At 40.1% G+C, this 17,200-nt stretch overlaps 1 protein-coding gene across 3 annotated transcripts in view; it reads right to left on the bottom strand.

Annotated features, from left to right (window-relative positions):
* OXR1 (oxidation resistance 1) overlaps positions 1-14,783 on the bottom strand; it is a 249,405-nt gene extending 234,622 nt beyond the window's left edge. For 2 of the 3 annotated variants that reach the window (XM_081952815.1, XM_081952819.1), the window contains exon 1: positions 14,570-14,783. The gene's annotated coding sequence lies outside the window, so the exon portion shown is untranslated. The remainder of the gene's footprint in view (positions 1-14,569) is intronic. The other variant, XM_081952817.1, reaches the window with a different exon arrangement.
* Positions 14,784-17,200: the final 2,417 nt, after the last annotated feature.

Here is a 17,200-nt window from a genome sequence, read left to right as displayed (position 1 = left end):
GTTTTTAAGTAGTGTAATCTTTTAACCTTTTCTCAATTTAATAGCAAAGCCTCCCTTATATAATGTCTTCTAAAATAACCATGTGCTTTAGTTCCCTTATACCATAAAAAAGCATGCCATCCCAACAGTAAATCATGACCCTCTACATTCAATAATCTAGAGTTTTTTAGTGTTATCTACTCCTTAATCCACATCAGGTTTGTTGCTTGATAATATAACTCCCAGTCAGGTAAGCCCAATCCTCCTCTTGTTCTAGCATCTTGTAGCAATTTGAGTTTTATTCTTGATTTTTTCCCTTGCAGATAAACTTCAAAACTATTTTGTTTAGATCTTCAAAAAAGTCCTTGCCCAATCTGATTGGGATTGTCTGGAACAGGTATAAAATTCTGGGTAAAATGTTCATTTTAATTGTAGAGATTCTTCCTATCATTGATAGTTGTAGATTCTCCCATTTCATCAAGTCAGTCGCAATTTGTTGCTTTAGTCTAGTATAATTGTCCTCCTTAAGAATGCTGCATCTAGCTGATAGGTATATCCCCAAGTATTTAACCTTGTTTGTGACTTGAATCTGCAAAGCTTCCGCCAACTCTTCCTTTTGTCTTAATGGTATGTTCTTTGTCAAAATCTTTGTTTTGTCTTTGTTTATTTTCAAGCCTGCTACTTTTCCGTACTCCTCTATTCTTTCTAATAATTTGAGTGCTGTCTCTAGTGGTCTTCAAGGATAAAAACCAAATCATCTGCAAATGCTTGTAGCTTGTATTCTTTTTTTAATTTTCATTCCTTTTATTTCTTCTTCTCTAATCTTTCTGTTTAAAATTTCTAATGTTAAGACAAAAAGTAATGGTGATAGTGGGCAACCTTGTCTCGTACCTCTCTTTATTTCAATAGAGTCTGTCAGTTCTCCATTTACCATTATCTTTGCTGTTTGTTTATGATATACCATTTGTATAGTTTGAATACATTTCTTACCAAAATTCATCTGTTCCAATTGTAAGAACATAAATTGCCAATTCATGTTATCAAAAGCCTTCTGTGCATCAAGAAATATCAAAGCCATTTGTTTTTCGGGATGGGCCTCATAATATTCCAAAGTATTCAAAATCATTCTCACACTGTCTTTAATTTGTCTCTTTGGTAAAAAAAACCATTTGATCAGAGTGGATAAAACTATGTAGGTACTTTTTAAGTCTCTCTACTAATATAGGTGCAAATAACATATAATCTGAATTTAATAAAGAGATTGGTCTATAGTTTTTGGTTTGTGTTATATCAGTCTCCTCTTTAGGTAGAAATGCAATGTATGCTTCTGACCATGATTTAGGTATTCTATTCTCAGACATCACTTCATTCATGAATTCTAAAAGTGGGAGAAACAAGGATTCTTCAAATGTTTTGTAGAATTCCAGTGGTAATCCATTCGGTCTCAGGGCCTTTCCATTATTTTGTTTTTTAAGTGCTTCCGTTAGCTCCATCATCGTTATTTTACCTTCCAACATTGTTCTAGTTTCGTCTGATATCTGGGGAAGATTAGCATCCTATAAATATTTTTTGACTGCTCCCTCTTCTATTTTCTCTTGTTCATACAGTTTAGCATAGTAGTCTTGTATAATTTTCTTCTTCTCAGCATTTCCACACTGAATTTGTCCTTGCTCATCTCTTAGCTGCAATATTTCCTTTGCTTCTCTCTCTCTCTCTCTTTTTTCATTTTAAATGCCAACCATCTGCCTGGCTTATTTGCATTTTCAAAGTAGTTCTGTTTGGTGCTTCTAATTTTTTGTGCCAGTTCTTCCTTTTCCAGTAGATCCATTTTATGTCTAATTCTATCCATTTTTATTTTAACATCTTTTTTTGTGGAGATCTCTGTAGCTCTTTTTCAAGTACTTTATAATCGTTCTCTAGGGCTTTATGTGTTTGTCTTTTCTTTGAATTTCTCTTCCTTATGTAATCTATTATCAGACCTCTAGTAACAGCCTTCATTGTAACCCAAAGATTCTGCATTGATGTATCTTCTTTTCTATTTTCTTTAAAGAAAAAGGCCAGTTCTTTTTCCATTTTCTGTACAAAGTCTTTTTCTTTCAATATGATATTATTTAGTGTCCATCTAGATCTTGTCCTTTGTCCTTTCCATTTGATTGTAATTGGATTATGATCTGCCCAAGTGCTTGTTTCAATCTCAATTTCTTGTACATTACAAATCAGTTCCGTTGAGGCCCATATCATATCAATTCTGGAAAATGATGAATGTCTATTTGAGTAAAAAGTATATTGTTCTTTTGTAGGATTTCTTTCTCTCCAAATATCTTTTAGATTTATTTCATCTATCATCCTGAAAAAGGATTTCGAAAACAATTTTCTATTTAACTTTGTTGTTTTGTGTGTTTTGTAGTCCATGTTCTGGTTTACAATGCCATTGAAATCTCCCATCTTACAAATATCAACATAGTCCAAATCAGAAATTTTTTGGTGGAGTTTTTTGTAAAATTCATCTTGTTTTTCATTAGAAGCATAGATTGCAATTAAGAGTATTTTTTTAATATTATCCATAATTTCCACCATCAAGATTCTTCCCTCTTCATCTGCATAGATTAGTTTTGCTGGAATATTATCTTTAATATAGAAGATCACTCCTGTTTTCTTACAGTTCACAAGTGTAGTAACATTTTTCCAAGCTTTGGTTGCGCTAGTAGGTATTCATGTCTCTTTTGAATATGCACTTCTTTTAGGCAGATTATGTCAAGTTTTAGCTTTTCTAATTTGTGAAATATTTTCCTTCTTTTAATTGCTAAGTCCATTTATATTGATTGTGACCATTTTATTCCTCCATGTTTATACTTTATATACAGGATTTATAGCTCTAGTGGATCTGGGTTCTCGTTGTTCTCTGGGATTTATGCCATCCACCGTGCCTTCTTCTTTATCAATTCCTTCTACAGCACCTTCTATTTTTTCAATCTCAATTATGGATGCCTCCAATAGTTGTGCCAATAGTTCTTCTTTTTCAGTTTTCTCAGCCATTTCTCTAAAGTGTTCTGCATAGAAAGCTTCTGCCTTATCGATTGTATCTAGTCTATATCTTTGTCCTTGCCATGCAAATAATAGACCTTCTGATATGAGCCATCTATAATTAACACCTTTTAAAATCAGAACCTTAGTCAAAAATTGATATTCTCTTCTCTCTCACTCTTCTCGGAATTTGTTTCAGAACTACAATCTCCTTGCCTTTATATTCTAATTTTCTATCTCTCGCTTTCTATAGTATTTGTAATTTAGTTGCTTTCTTAGTAAATCTTATATGGACTTCTCTTGGAAGGGCATTTCTCATTGTATATCTTGTATGTACTCGGAACGCTTCATCTATGCCATCCATTTGAGGACTATATTCATACTTCTCTTATGTCACAGCAAGTTATATTTTGACAGAACTTTTATATTTACTACAATGAAGATCTATTTCTATTTCCCTCTTATCCTGAGATACACACATAGACACCCTTGATTTTCAACACCTCTTCCTTAGCTCTTCCATATTGCTTTATCTCTCACTGGGAAGTGCACCTTCCACTCTAAATTAAAATGTTGTCAGAAGCAATACAATACAATAGTAGAGTTGGAAGGGACCTTGGAGGCCTTCTAGTCCAACCCCCTGCCTAGGCAGGAAACCCTATACCATTTCAGACAAATGGCTATCCAACATCTTCTTAAAGACTTCCAGTGTTGGGGCATTCACAACTTCTGGAGGCAAGCTGTTCCACTGATTAATTGTTCTAACTGTCAGGAAATTTCTCCTCAGTTCTAAGTTGCTTCTCTCCTTGATTAGTTTCCACCCATTGCTTCTTGTTCTACCCTCAGGTGCCTTGGAGAATAGTTTGACTCCCTCTTCTTTGTGGCAACCCCTGAGATATTGAAACACTGCTATCATGTCTCCCCTAGTCCTTCTCTCTCTTAAGCTAGACATACCCAGTTCCTGCAACCGTTCTTCATATGTTTTAGTCTCCAGTCCCCTAATCATCTTTGTTGCTCTTCTCTGCACTCTTTCTAGAGTCTCCACATCTTTTTTACATCGTGGCGACCAGAACTGAATGCAGTATTCCAAGTGTGGCCTTACCAAGGCATTATAAAGTGGTATTAACACTTCACGTGATCTTGATTCTATCCCTTCAGTGTTCTATGTATGCTGGAAGGATACTTATAAAAGAAATAAATAAAAGGTGTTCAATGCCTATGGAGATCCTCAGTCATCCAGGTCATGGTTGTTCCAAAGGTGTTTATTTTTTTTCAAGAGGCAACTGGAATTTCTGGTTTTTCTTTGGAGATGTTTAGCTTCCCATCCAAGAAGCTTCTTCAGCTCTGATTGTATTCCATTCTCCACCATCCAGTCAAGGCTGAAGAAGCTTCTTGGATGAGAAGCTAAATGTCTTCAAAGAAAAACCAGAAAGTCCAGTTGCCTCTTGAAAAAAAAGCAGCACCTTTGATTCAGGGTTCCAAGTAACACCTGTAATGAAAGAAGACTCTGAGGCTTGAGTTCCCTCAAAGTTCCATTTTATTAGAGATGTCATATTGGCACATCTGGGAAAACCCAAATCTGAAAGTTTCCAGGTTTTCCCCACCCAAAAGAAAGTTCAAGTCTCTGCACAGCACCCACATGTCCATCACATGATCCAATCAAGCACCATCTGAATTGGAGATGCCTCCAACCAGTAACCCCATTGCCGCTGCAGGGCCAGTTGACCTTTACTTTCTGAGAAAGAATGTTATTATGGCTACATAGCACCCACACTCTGTATAATCCTCCCTCCCATTTTCCCACAGTAGAAAATGTGGCAGGCCAAGTCCAAAAGGTAAAAGATGGCTTCCAGATCTGACTAAGTGTTCATTTGTTCACTTGTATATAGTATCACCATATCAGAACCAATTTGATGTAGAGGTTAAGGCACAAGGCCAGAAACTGAGAGACTGTGAGTTCTAGTTCAACCTTTGGGACAAAGTCAGTTTCTCTCAGATCTAGGAAACAGGCAATGGCAAACCTCTCCCAAAACAACCCTGTCAAGAAAACATCAGGGACTTATTCAGGCTGTCAGTCATCAGGAATCAAGAACTGACTCAAAGAACATGCACACAAGTACACCCACATATCGGCATATCCTATAGCCGTGATGGCGAACCTATGGCACGCGTGCCACAAGTGGCACGCAGAGCCATTTGTCAGGGCACGCGAGGTGCTGCCCTGTCAGCTGGCCAGCGCGCATGCGCGCGCTGGCCAGCTGAGTTCACCTTTTTAAAAGCTATTTTTCGCCTTCCCCAGGCTCCAGAGGCTTTATAGGAACCTGGGGAGGGCGAAAAGAGCCTCCCCCGCCCCCCCCCCGGAGGCTTCAGGGACCGTCCCTGAAGCCTTCGGAACGCTTAAAACCACCCTCCGAGAAAACCGGAAGTGACTTCTGGGTTGCTCGGAGGGTGGTTTTAAGCATTCCGAAGGCTTCAGGGACCGTCCGATGCTTCCCTGATGCCTTCGGAGCGCTTAAAACGACCCTCCGAGCAACCCGGACAGTCCCTGAAGCCTCCGGAGGGCCTCCGGGGGGTCGGAGGAGGCTCTTTTTGCCCTCCCCAGGCTCCTATAAAGCCCCTGGAGCCCCTGGAGCCTGGGGAGGCAAAAAAATGTAAAAATGGGGGGGTCGCGCGTTGTGTGTGCGTGCGCACTGGGGGCGTCGTGCGTTGCATTATGGGTGTGGCATGCCCGCACCCAACCCCCCTGCGCTCCCCCCACTTGTGGCACGCGAGCCAAAAAAGGTTCGCCATCACTGTCCTATAGGATTCCCCATAGTCACTAACAATATAAAACAGAACAATGTGTGTTTGAATCCTGCATGATATGGCTCCAAACTATAAAACTCTAGTTCATATTGTTGCAAATGTCAGCACTTTTTTTATCCCTGAAAGATTTATAACCGCAGGCATTACCTATAGGGATAAATTTGGTTTTATAATAAAGCAGACCCCAAGCAGACATAAATGTAATATGAAGACAGATTTGTTTTAATCCTACCAAGAAGGTACTTATTAAAACTTACAGGAATAAAATAGAAAACGACCGAAGTCATTTACTTAAAGAAAATATTTTTTTCTCTGCTCCAGTATTTCTTTTGGTAGAGACAGCTACCATATTTTTCTAAGTATAAGACGCGCTGGAGTATAAGACGCCCCGAGGTTTTGAAGAGGCAAATTAAAAAAAAAAAAGTTTTTGCATTCTGCAGACCTCCCAAAAGGGCCCATTTTTTTTTTCAAAATAGGGCATGGATAGCCTTTAGGAGGCTTATTAAGTGCTCCTGGGGCTGGGGGGACAAAATAGAGCAAAAAACAGGCCATTTACCACTCATTTCTGCCCTCCCTAGCCCCCAGGAGCACTCTGAAAGCCTCCTAAAGCTAAGCACAGCCATTTTGGTGAAGGCTGTGGGGTTTCGGGAGACAAAAAATGCTGTATTCAATGTATAAGATGCACCCAGATTTTCAGCCTCTTTATTGAGAGAAAAAGGTATGTCTTATACTCTGAAAAATACGGTATATATATTTGTTTAACAAATATATACTTAGCTACAGTAATCAATTAAGTTCTTTAACATCTTGAAAAATGACAAAACTTCAACTAGCATTCATTTTTAGTGTTTTCAACCCATATACTGTATTTAATTTGCAAAATAAAAAAAAATAAAAAATTCTGAGCAGCTCCCAACTTCCTGGCTTCAGAGACATTGATTATCATTTATGCTCAAAAGACACATAATCGTTGTGATGATGAAATGATAGCATAATGGCAATTTTTGCAGCCAGGTGCTTCACCCATATCTCTACTCATGATTAAAAACTGATAAGACAGAAATACTTTGAAATGCTTGTGCAAAGATAAAGGAACAGGATGTTGATGATGTGCGTGGAATTGGAAAGAGAGAAAGAGAGAGAAAATATATACTTTGAATCCAAAAGTTAGAATGAGGCAAAAACTCATGTCCTGCAATTCAAGGTTGAACTGTGGAGTCTTGAGCTGGGTTGCTTGCTTTCAGATGCTTCAATACCCTACTAGGTAACATTATCAGTGTTTTTTCCATCAAGTATTAGTGATGTTAAGGGTGGCTCAATGGCTAAGATGCTGAACTTTGTGATCAGAAATGTTGGCAGTTTGGCGCTTCGAATCCCTAGTGCTGCATAATGGCATGAGCTCCCATTACTTGTCCCAGCTTCTACCAACCTAGCAGTTCGAAAGCATGTAAAAATGCAAGTAGAAAAATAGGGACCACCTTTGGTGGGAAGGTAACAGTGTTCCGTGCACCTTTGGCATTTAGTCATGCCGGCCACATGACTACTGAGACGTCTTCGGACAGCGCTGGCTCTTTAACTTTGAAATGGAGATGAGCACCATCCTCTAAAGTCAGAAATGATTAGCACATATATGCAAGGGGAAAATTTACCTATTAGTGATATTACCTAGTTGGGTAATGAAACATTTGCAAGAAACAACCAAGCTCAGAGAACGCCAAGAACATTAATAGCATTTAATTCTTCCCTGGCAGCTTCCTAGGGAATGATTAAAAATCTTGCATATTGAACATGCTGAGAGGCAGCAGTTTAGAAGGCTGATAAAGGCTGATGCAAGCAATATCACTTCAGATGTATAAAATTTACTTTTTAATATTAAAATCAATACAGATTATAATGCTAAATTCTGAATCATTGTAACATTTTACTTTCTCTTCTTCTAAATATATATGCGAGACACCAGCATTTCTAACCATTACTCATGACTGTTCTAAGAATCTTTATCTAAAGGTGATGTTTTCATTTATATGAGCCTCTGTCTGACATTGCTGGTAGTCTGGGCACTGATTTTCTTGATTGTGGGGGGGAGAACCAAGCAAAATTTGCATAGTCATTCCTATATCTAAAATAGATATTTAGTTTTTTAAGATGTTTATCCAACATAATGATGGCTTAACCTGCAGCGATATTCCAGGTTCCTCCATAGACAAATAATATCCAATCCTTGCTTGGCAGTTTACTGAACTCTTTATGGATGTATCTACAATTCAAAAATGTAAAAATGGGACCCACAAAGGTGTGATTAAAACTATACATACATACATACATACATACAAGCAAAACTTCAATCACATGATTGCAGCTTCCATTTCGCCTTTTTTGACCATTTTCTGCAGATTTCCCTGGCCCTTTGATTAGGTGCTTCAAACACTATGACTCAATTTCCCAACATTCTGAGGCAGGAAATAGTAAAAGCATTGTAGACAATATATTCCAAAACATATTTTGAAAACAAGAGACTCTAAAATGTATTTCCAAAAGTCTAGGAAAACAATGAAAATCCTGTTTCAGCCCCTGGATTAGGGTTCCCAATTTACTATATGTCAGATCTTGCATTCCATTCTCTAGAATTGTTAAATGTGGCTTTCAGTCATCAAAAAGTTACCCAATTCTGCATTCTAGGTCTTTATCCACAAAATAATTTTTAAAAAAATAAATTACAAAACTGTCAATTTTGTTAACAAAAATATTTAACGTTCCAAATATTTTTCCTATTTAAGACTTTCCATTTCCAATGGAAAATGAATAGAATAGAATGGAATGGAATGGAATGGAATGGAATGGAATGGAATAGAACCAAACCATTCATTTACCCATTGATTTAATTCTTATTCTAGATAAATTGATAGAAGCATCATGGAGAAAAAAATAACAATAATGTATGTATCAGATTGATCTGACCCACAGTCTTAGGAGAGTTGTGGTAGACATCAAACTTATACCATTAAAATAGTTGTGTTTATCTCTCAGCAAAAATAAAAAGAATATTTGCAAGAATTGGTAACTGAACAGAAAACAGATTCTTCCTAATCCTCACCAAAGAAAAAAAAATCCCTAGTAAATATAACAGGCATGAGATAAGGAGAAAGATTCCTTGGGGAATGAAAAATTAGATAAAGGCCAGAAATTAATGGATGACATCAAAACATAACTTGGATATTTTAAAGCTCTATCTTGTTATTGATACTATGGATAAATTAGCTTAAATGCAATTATTCAAAGAATGAGGAATTGTGAGGAATCTTGGAAAAGAATGAAGAGAAGACCTAAATAAGCAATAGGTTGAAGGCAAGTCTATAGGCAGATTTTCTCAAAAAGGATAGCTTAACTTATAAACCAAGAAAGCTGAGAAGAAATGTTTCAAATACTTCAAAGTACTCTATCAAAATAAATGAAGGTGAAACAATATTCTAACTCAATGTTTCTCAATCTTGGCAAATTTAAGATGTGTGGATTTCAATTCCCAGAATTTCCCAGACAACACTGGGTGGAGAATTTTGGAGCTGAAATCCACATATCTTAGTTGCTAAGACTAAGAAACATTGTTATGTTTCCAAGATTCTCTATTTATCCCCAGAAATATCATTATGGATACCTAGCTGAAATATGTATAGTTCTTGATTTCTTCATCTTGTTCAAATATATGAGGCTTGACTGATAGAAACAAAGACTACAATCAACTTCCAGTTTGATGGATAGGTAACAAAGTAGCAGAAGATGAACAGAGAGTCTGTCACAAATATATATTAAAAAACAAGACAGATTTCCTTCTAGAATCCCACTCTCTCATTCTTGCTTCACTATGTTGGGGCACAAATGTTTTCCAATATGACATATATTTAAGAGTCGTTAATTAAACTGCCACCACTTGTTTTTGATGGAGGCATGTTCACTTTAACCTGGAATCTAGAAAACAACGTAGGATTATGTTTTTAAATAAATGTTTCCAATTCCTCCCTTCTATTAAGGTGAGCAAATCTAATGGTATCTTATGTATCTGATGTCCTGATCCCAAACTATAATTGCAGCATTTGCGTGGTTGATATTACTATATATGCATCCCCCATTTTGAAGCCACTAGTTATGGATGCTTCTGGGTACAACTAAACACACATCAGACAACAAATAAATAATTTTAATGTCAATAAATGCATCCGGTGAATGCTTGAGGCATAAGATAGCTAAAGCAAGCTACAGGACATCTACATCTAAAAACATGTGTTGACAAAAACACTGATCAGGATTGGGACAGACAACAAGTAGAGGAAAAGCAGATACAGACAAATATAAAAGCACTGAAATCTCCATGTATGTTTGTGTAACTATGAGGTACTTTCACCTATTTATTTTATTATTTATTTCCTTCAAGTCACTGTTGACTCCCAGTAACTGCCTGGGCTAATCCCAGTAGATTTATTGGCAAGGTTTTTTAGAAATGGTTTGTCCTTGCCTCCCTCCTAAGGCTGAGAGAAAGTAAGATCAATCAGCTGGCTTCATGGCTAAGGAAGGACTACAACTCACAGGTCTTCTGACTTCTAGGCTGATGCCTTAACCACTGCAGCAAACTGGTTCTCTACAACTTTCATATCAGCTCCATTTGACCCAGGTTTTTACGTACTGTATTTGAGTATTTGTTCCAGAAGTACTAAGACTTCTAAATTGTATTTTTTTTCATATCTAGAATATGTAGCTATATTCCCTGGGGAAGGGTGTGTGTGCGTGAGAGAGACGCATATAACCTCAGTTCCTTTTTAAAAACTCTAGTACTAGAAGCCTCAATTCAGTAATGTACAGGCAGTCCTCAAGTTATGACTACAATTGAGCCCCAAATTTCTGCTGTTAAGTGAGACATTTGTTAAGTGAGTTTTGACCCATTGTACAACCTTTCTTGCATCATTTGTTAAGTGTTAAGACACTGCAGTTGATAAGTGAGTGAGTTAATATGGCTTCCCCCTTGACTTTGCTTCTCCAAAGGTCATAAACATCATAACTATGAAACACAAAGGTGATAAATATGAACCAACTGCCAAGCATCTGAATTTTGATCGCATGATCATGGGAATGCTGCAAAGGTTGTAACTGCCATTGTAACGGTCATAGGTCATTCTTTTCAGAACCTTTGTAACTTTGAATGGTCACTAAATGAACTGTTGCAAGTCGAGGACTACCTGTATAGTTGTAGACTGGCAATACGCCTGAAATTTTGTCTTTAAAAACCAACTGTAAGGAAATCCCTCGATGCAATAATTTCAAGCAAATGAAAGTTTAAAACTTTCCGCAAATTCATAGAAGCAGAACCCTTGGAATAAGACTTAATTTGAGTGGGAGGACATTTATTTATGAGCTGCACACATCCTGCAGTCAACTTTCACACGTAATCAGCATCTAACACATCACACAGGCACACACACACACGCGCACACACACACACACATCGTGTCTGTATGTGATCATGCATACTGTATATAACTTCTAAATAATATGGGTTTTTGAAGGTCTCAAATTCCATAATTCAAAGCAACCAAAGTTATTTAAAAGTGCATTTATAGAAACTCTGTGCTGTTAAACACATAAAAAATAAATACATGTCTGTGTATATTTTCTAAAAATTCTTGCTTCACACAATCATTGATCTGACTGAGTCACTACAGCCATAAAACATTTTCCAATTAAGAAAAGATGAAAATGTCCTATGCGTCTAGCTTTTCAGATGTCAGCCCTAGTTTCCAGAGCCAACTAGGTGGACTGAGAGAGCTGTGGTCAAAAGCATCTGGAATAGGCCAGATGTCTATTGACCATTCTAAATTTCAGAAAGCAATAACATATTCTGGAACAACCTTCTACAATATTAACATTTTGTAACCTGAAGCTCTTTAAATACATAGGCACAATTATTAGCAGGGCTGATTAAGACCTCTGGGATGTATCATGTCAACATCTGGAGAGCACCAATTAAGCAAGGCCCTTCTAGAGAATCAGAGTGTGAAGAGCACAGAAATACATCATAATACTTATCTTGGAGTGCACTTTCACTGCTGCTTGGCAGTCAGTTACTTCTATAGGAAAAAACACTGAAGCACATTTTAAAGACAATATTGGGTTGCATCTGAACCTCTATCATCCTATCAGAACATTACTTCACTGAGGTATCACAGCTATCAGTTTCCCTTGTGACAGAAACATGACACATTCTGTTCATTGACAGCTCTAACTAAATTTTAAAGAAAAATGAACCCAAAACATTAGTATGATTCACAAAGCCATCACAATAAGCTAGTTGTCACAAAAAGAAGCAATTGAATGAATCCTATGCGAACTTATTAAACTAATTAAAACCAATTAGAAGCTTTACAAAACTGATACTTCCATTCTGGCATTTTTTTTCAATCCGAAGTTTTGAAAAAGAAACATTTTTTTTCCATTTCCCAATCAGTTACAAATGGTTAACTATAAATAACTGAACAGTATTAGTTCTCATTAATTTTTGTTTTAATAAGACAGCTACATTGGTTACAAAAGGCAATCTAAATATATCAGAAGTAAAACAGTGGTTTTATTTATATCGTTTCAATCAAAGAAAATATTGTTTTCAGTTCTCTGATTCTCTTCCTGATTCAACTGTAGCTTAGCAAAAATTGAATTTTAATTTCTATAGATTTTTTTTAGAAATTTAAAAAGGCAGTATATTAAATATAGGGGGTGTGTACACATAAGTTGTTTTCCTCAGTGCTACCACCTTAAGGCTCTGCTCAGAATCATATTTAAAAATCCATTTCTTATGCATTCTTTACTGTTTATACCACTTATACACCAGTAAGTCCAACTGGCAAGCAAGCAGGAGGATTGAGTTTACTTTAATGTTTTCCAAGCCAAGTTATAAGATGCGTTTTAGTCCCCAGAGAGGCATCTTTAATAGATCAAGTCTTAATTCCATTTCTATTGTCTTAGTAACTCATTCTGCTGCTACTGCCGCTTCCCCCCCCCCCCGCATGCTTTATATAATTGTGTAATGTAATCTGAATGCAAAGTACTGTTTAACCTAACATCTAGTCTGGCATGGGCAACGTCATGGTTGACTCCTGGAGTTTACTACTTTTAAAGCCCGGGTGCATTAACACTGTGAAAGTCTCCCTTCAGTTATGACAGCTCTGGCACCATAACACTGTCAACACTGTTTTCGCACCAGGCTATGCATATTTCCAGAGCCTGCGCTATGAGAGAGACCGATTGATCAAGAGGGCGCTGAGCTTTGGCAAAAACAGCATTATTCTGGGCACCTGCAGAAAGAACCGGGAGACCAGCTGAAGACACCACAAATGTACACTGCAGGTTATCTAAGACCCGTTCCTTTCTTCCCCAGAGGACTGGACCTTGAATGTTGAGCGAGTCAACACTTTTCTCTTATTCATTCACAAAAGCTGGTATTTCCCCAAGGAAGCAAAGCATGGATGTGCCACGGGAGGGGAGAAGGAAGATATTGGCTGATGCTCTCCTGCCACAAGGCTTTCCAGACACCACCAGCTGGTCGCCAGCCCCACAAGCAGCAGGGGTTGGCAAGGTAGAGCCATTGACCCCATAAATACTAATCTAAAGCATCCCCCTCTCTTTCCTCCCCCTCCCCCGGGGGACAGAAGCTGTGCCATCCCAGCCGGACTCCCAACCTTAACGCTTAGGTGGGCATGGCTGTCCTAAGGGGTCTACTTACTACACCATCCGGCCCTAGATCTCTAGCTAATGCATTTCATGCAGGGAAGGAAAGCCAACGGCCCCCTCCGGGCGAACGAATGTTTTTTTTTTTTAATTTTATTCTTTTTTCCAAAAAAAATGGGTCAGTTTAGGGCTTCGGGTACTGCGGCTTGCGCAAGCGGCCGGCCCCGCTAATCCGCTCAGCCCGGGTCACTGGCGTAAACATCCTCCACGGCCGAGCGCCGGGGCGAGAAGAAGTCGGGAAAGACCAACTCGCAACTGCCCTTTGGATGAGCGGGGACGGGGTGTCTTCTTTCCCTTCAGGACTGACACCCTACCCACCCACCCACCTTTTCCACGCCGCACACTCTCGCGTGGAAATTGCCCGGCGCTTTTGAAGCGCGAGCCCAGCCGTTCCACCTCCTTTAACTGCCCGGCCCCTGCCGGTTATTTAACCTTTTCTGTCAGCCCCGTTAAAAAAAATATTAAAAATACCCCTATCCTATACCCCCTTAGCACCCCCTCTCCCCGGCCGACCTTCGCTTCTCCCCTTGCGCTCCTTCAAGAAAAATCAGCAAAGTGGCCGGAGAACCGACATCCAGGTAGAAGTCATTCGGCAGGCGGGCGCACGGAGAGCCGGAGCCGGAGCTCCGCGCGTCAACGAAATATTAGTAAGCCCTGAAGCGGAGGGAGGGAAAAGCCCAAGAACATGGCGATACGGTGGCCAGCGAGCCCTCCGTCAGGACTCTCCAAGCTGGGGGGGAAACTATCCCGGGTTAGGAAACCGGAGCCGCTCGCCCGCGCGCGCGAGCGACGAATCCCTTGGCTTTGTCTCTAGCCCCGTGGAGCGGACAACTCCCTGCTCGCCGCCTTTCCAGCTTCTGCTGAAAAACGCCCGGAGCTTTGGCTTCTTTGGGGTAACCGCTATGGACCCCCACCCTCCTTCCCTTCCCTGCCCCGCCCCTGCGACTTCAGGGACTGAGAGGAAGACGGAGGGGAGGCGGTAGGAAAAACTTACTTGTGCCGAGGAGGCGCCGGCGGTGGAGAAGTGCGCGGGAGGGCGCGTTCGTCCGCTTGACTGCTTCCTTCGCTGAAGCTCGCTCGGCTCAGCCAGTCAGAGCGAGCGAGGGAACGAGCGCTTGCGCCACGGCCCTCTCCCACTTGAATGGGATTAGTCGAGCGCGTATCCCGGCCTCTTGGAGCCGCCGAGCAACGTTCGGGCATGCTCAGTCGGCTGACCTTCCCCCGTGTAGAAAGTACCATTGAAGGGGAGGGAGGGAAAAGGGGGGGCGGGAGGGGGCAAGAAGGAAAGAAATGGATGCTACCATCAAGAGGCGAGCTAAAAATAGACGCGGAAGGAGGAAAGGGGGGGGGGGCTTGCTGGAAGTTAAAGAGACAGGAACCGAGCTGAGGAGGCTCGCTCTCTCTTGCCTGATTTCAGGTTCAAGCCTGGCGTGGACCAGTGTAGCAGAAGACCGGGATGCTCTTCCTACTATATGAGCACATTTAGATTGGTGGTGAGGGATGGTTGCATTAAAACTTATGTAGGAAGTTGGCACCCAACCCTCTCCTAGAAGAATGAAATATTCTAGAATCATTAAAAAGGCAGAATATTATAGTTCCCTGGATGAGAAAAGGAGAAACATGTTTTTAAAGACAATGCAATTCTCTGCACAGACCTCCCTCTCAGCTCCAGATTGATGGGATTAAGACCTGGCCCTCAAGAAATAATAGGATTAGCCCTCTACCCATCTCACCACATGGCACCTGGGGAGATTACATCATCCAGCAAGGCTCAACTAAGCTTGGGACTCAGGACAGTCCACAGCACTGATGGCTAACCTTTTTGCCATCGCGTGCCCAAAGTGGGGGAGCGCGGGGTGGTGGTGGTGGTGGTGTGCGTGCATGTGCCCACAACCATAATTCTATGCGCCCTCCGTGCATGCGTGTGCGTACCCCCACCCTCCCCCGCTTTTGGCGCACGATCGCACAGTGGTCCCATTTTTCATCCCCAGGATCCAGAGGCTTTCTAGGAGCATGGGGAGGACAAAAACGGCCTCCCTGCCCCCCCAGAGGCCGGAAACGGCCTGTTTTCTTCTTTTTTTAAATTGTAAAATTTTATTGGTTTTTTACAAATGTTTTAGGGGGAAAGGTAAACAGGTGTAGAAAAATTTTGACAGCTACATCATGCGGGAGGTAGAAATCCCCCCGAATCTCACAACTTTAACCAAAAAGAAAAGAAAAAACATCAAAATTCGAATAAACATTGGCAGCTTTTTGTTTTTACATTCAATCATCAATATATTCAATCATCTTTCGTATCACTTCCGAGAGTTACATTATAACAACAATTGCAAAAATGTTTCAACTCATTTTTGTGATCTGAGTCTTCTAAGTGTTGCGTCCTCCCCCCTGTCTGCTGGCAGAACCGCGGCCCCTCCCTCCTTCACATCTTATGTACTGTCCCCTGTTTGATCTAGGAGGGCACTATTTTTTTTAATAAAGGCCCCCGCCTGTGCAACTGTGTTAATTCTAATTCTACTGTCCTCCCAGAAAATTAGCATTCCTTCTGGCAACAACCATTTAAACCAGATTCCATTGTTATATAATTTCTTTGTCTTTATATTTTAGTGGTCCCACCCTTTGAGCTCCTAAGACCTCATCTCTTGTGGTCTTTCTAAGAAATTTAACATGTACTTCCCTTGGCATGTTGTGTGTTCTAGCGTATGCTGAATTAATCCTATAGATCAAATCAATATCCCACCATAGCTGTTGTTTGTCTCTTTTAATATATGCTGCTAAAATTGTGGTCATAATCTCCTTGAGATCTTCATTCTCTGTTTCTGGCAAGTTTTGGAATCTAAGAAAAAGAGACATTCTCTAAAATTCCACCTTTATCATATGGTTTTCAAATTCTACATTCCCCTTCTGGATTACCTTAACCTCTTCCCTCAGCCCAGTTGCGCCCTCCTCCAGCACCCCTATTCTCTGTTTATTTTGTGTTGTTTGTTGTTGCGTTTCTCTGAGCTGATCATTTAAGTCTGCCAGTTGTTTTTTCAATTTGTCCTGTCCCTTTAAGAGAGTTTGAAACATTTGCTCAACTGATAGTTCCTTTGAGCTTTCTTCAGTCGCTTTAGGTTGTAAAAATGAAGCCAATGGTGTTTTTGGGGTAATCGGGCTGGATGTAGATGATGTTGGGGCCGAAGACGGCTTACCAGGAGGTAATTTTTTAGGACCCATATTAGGTTCAGAGATAGCTATAAGTCTGCACAAAGAAATGGCGTCTGTGGAAAGACACAACCGGGAGAAGTCACAAGACAAGCAAGTCCAGAGGAGAGCTTAGGTCTCTATTCAGCTCCAAGCCAGGTGATATAAATCAATGTTCCAAATCCAAGGGAGATACATGCAAGAAGAGGCTCCTGGAGATCTCTAGGGTGTGATATGGTACAAAGCCAGAAATTCTTTCAAAAGGGAAATTCATTCATAAGTGCAAGAAGAAGGAGGAAGTTGGCCATCTTGGCTCTGCCTTCACAGGAGATCAGAAAGCAACGTCCAGTTTCCATAAAGTAGTTTAGAAGAATCAACTCAGCAATCCTCCTTTGCAATTGTAGCAAGAAGTCATCCTCCCACTGCTTAAAGGAAGAAAGTA

Source organism: Natrix helvetica (assembly GCF_964273705.1).
Source record: "Natrix helvetica genome assembly, chromosome: 4".
Taxonomy (NCBI): Eukaryota; Metazoa; Chordata; class Lepidosauria; order Squamata; family Natricidae; genus Natrix; species Natrix helvetica.
Note: the sequence above shows the minus strand (reverse complement) of the source record. Positions and strands in the feature narration are given on the sequence as shown.